Source organism: Serinus canaria, chromosome 2 (genome assembly GCF_022539315.1).
Source record: "Serinus canaria isolate serCan28SL12 chromosome 2, serCan2020, whole genome shotgun sequence".
Taxonomy (NCBI): domain Eukaryota; kingdom Metazoa; phylum Chordata; class Aves; order Passeriformes; family Fringillidae; genus Serinus; species Serinus canaria.
This window is the reverse complement of record NC_066315.1, coordinates 55,773,416-55,776,578: the sequence shown is the minus strand read 5'-3', so window position 1 is coordinate 55,776,578 and position 3,163 is coordinate 55,773,416.

The following is a 3,163-nucleotide window of genomic DNA, read 5'->3' as shown; positions in this document are numbered from 1 at the left end:
CTATTAGAAATGTGAGTAATTATTCAAAAGTGTAGCTGTACAGCTCTGCAACAGGCAATACTACCACCAAGGTGGACAGATGCACTGTACCAGTGCTGCATTCAAACCTGCCACGTGAACATGGTGTGTTGGGCAAGGTGATGTTCCCATGAGCATCAGCATCACACTGAAAACCATGCCAAAAGTGGAGACAAATCTAAATATCCCATCTGGTTAGGCAGAAGCTGCTAACATCTGAGGCAGACTCACAACTGCAGGAATTTGGGGTGGCAGAAGGGAGGCAGGAATATTCCCACTGCCTCCCAAGAAGAGTTGGCAGGATCAGAGAAGTGGAAGAATAGACACTAAGTTATTACAGTCACATGTAAATGTTGGCATTTAACAATAGCAGCAGGAAAAGAAAAATCAGTCAAAAGAACCTGAGAATGCTGGAAAAAGCCACAATAAATACTGAAGTACTGGAAGAGGAGCTATTTCTCATTAGAAAAGAACAAGGGTTTGAGAACTACTTGTACTTATTAAGATGGAACTGGCTTGGGACTATATGAAGTGGAAATTAAGAAAGCCAGAAAAAAAATCCACAGACACTTGAACAAAATGAAAAAAGGAGCAAGGTGCTATCTCACAAGGCTGCAAGAGAATCAGTTGCCTCCTCAAGTTAAATCAAATGGTAAAGGACATCAGACTTACTTTAGGCAGGCTTAAGAAAAAGAAATCATTGGCTAATGGACATCTTAGTAACTCATGAAATCCCCACCTGAGAAGGGAGGGGAGTTTAGCTGCAAGATCAAGATGTGAGGAAATGAGTGAACATGAGAAGGGATTAGCTAAGAAAGCCTTGACGACCAAATCACAAGCTTGCCAGAAAATTGATAAAACCTGAGAGGCTTGCAATAACCATTGAGAAACTGTTCAGTGAAGAGGAAAAATCAGGTTCATAGGCACCAAATGTATTCCCACTGTAATCTGTTGAAGTCAAATGAATCACAAAAAAGGTAACTCTGGTGCCTAGTTTTTACAGGTGGAGTGAAAAAATGGCAGTATTTTACCATGTCCTTTGCTCTTTAAAAAACATAATAGGAATCTCAGACAATTAGTGCTCGAAAGGGGAATGGAGTTCTTTAACTGGAGAGAAATAATTCTGGGTGCAAAATAAAGAGGTCCTGGAATTTATTTTCTCTCATCTTGTACCTACTGCAGTCTATGCTACTTGCTCCACCAACAGGCAACACCTGATTAGGAGCTTTAAGCACGTGTAATTTCCACCCAGGATGTACAGCTATGGGACACCTTGGGCTCAGGAACCTGAATTACAGCCATTGTTCTTGGAGCCTTTGAGGCTTTGCAGTGCAGTGTCCACAGACAGCACACAGGAGCTGGGACACCACAGAAACAAAGAGCCAGGCAACAGCCAGAGCTCAGCAGAGCTCTGAAGTCAGTTTGGTAAGGGGTGATAGCAAAAACGTGAACTAAAAATGCTGTATAAAACAAATGTAGACGGATACATTCATCTTCAAACAGCTCCACACCCTTTAATGGTGGGATTTTTGGATTTGAGAAGGATGAAGATATTGGCTGTCACAGAATCACAGGATCAATATTATAAGCTGCAAGGGACTGACAAGGATCATGGAGTTCAACTCCTGGCCCTGCACAGGACATCCCAAGAGTCACACCCTGTGCCTGAGAGCATTGCCCAAACGCTTCTTGAGCTCTGTCAGGCCTGGGGCTGTGACCACTTCCCTGGGGAGTCTGGTCCAGTGCTCAACCACCCTCTGGGTGAAGTATCTTTTTCTAATATCCAACCTTAATCTTCCCTGGCACATCTTTACGCCATTCCCTCAGGTCCTGTCACGGGTCACCACAGAGATCAGCGCCTGTCCCTCCTCTTCCTCTCACAAGGAAGCTGTAGACTGCAATGAGGTCTCCCCTCATCACTGGCTGAGCTCCTGAGCACAAAATCTGGAGTTGTCCATCAGGCTGGAAGGCAGAAGGACAAAAGGGGGCTCCAGAGTAATAGCCTCTCCCTTGAGCATACACACACACCTCCAACAAGAGAAAACACAGAATAAATTGGAGGAGCTACCCCAGTAGGATATGACATGTATTTCATGGGATGATGTGATGGTTTACAATCAACTGCTTGTAAAGAACTTTTAAAAGCAAATTTCAATTCTTAGATAAAATTACAATGAGCTGAGTGCTAACATTGTGTGGAACAAAACCATGAGGAAATGTGATACATCCAACCCTCTGTCAGTTCAAGGCCCACAGCAAGCCAGATTTTGGTCTCCTTACCTCAAACTGAGCTGGGCAAATCTCCTAAAGTTAAAAGGCTCTGGATGGATTTTCATTTTGAGATTAAAACAGTCTGCCCAACAACTTCAGTGGATTAGTTGTGATTTATATTAAAGCAGTTTAAAAAAGCCAATCTGATCTTCCAAACATCTTTCACACTCAAATTCAAATGTTTCATTGCTGTCATATGCTGAAGGACACTGAAACCTCATCCTATGGATTCTCCTTCTTATTCCCTACAGACACTCAATAGTGTAGATTACTACAGCTTATATAAACTATAAGAGCAACTACTTGGCAAGCTAATGTAGATCATGTTGTGCCTTTTTAAGTGTTTGTAATTCACTTCCATTCAGCTCAATACAGTTCCATCACTGGAGGTGAATGCTCAAATGGATGCTCATATGCACTGAATGCTCATCTCCCCTTGATGCAAGCAGGATGAAACCACTTGCAGGGCTTGATCCTTGAAAACAAAAGTGGAAAGCACAGGATGAAATCCTGTATCCTTCTCTGATCCCCTTCAAGGGGATTTTTGCTCTTCACTAGACTTAGGCACTAATTCCTTACCATTCTCTATCACACCTTTTTTGGTCTGCACCAATACTTCTGTATTGGACTCTGCTGTACAGTTAACAAAAAGGACAGGAGTTCACATGTAAATATTTTTCATTATTCTACTGAAAATCACCTCAGCTTCCACCTGCACTTACCTTTGGATGAAAACTATGCAGTCCAGGCTGAAAAAAACCACACAAACTATTTTTTTACAGAAGACAATACTAAATTCATCAGTATTTCATACAAGACTGGCCCCAGCTCAACAGGGACCACAGGCTGTTTCAACAGAAAGAGTGAAAACTGG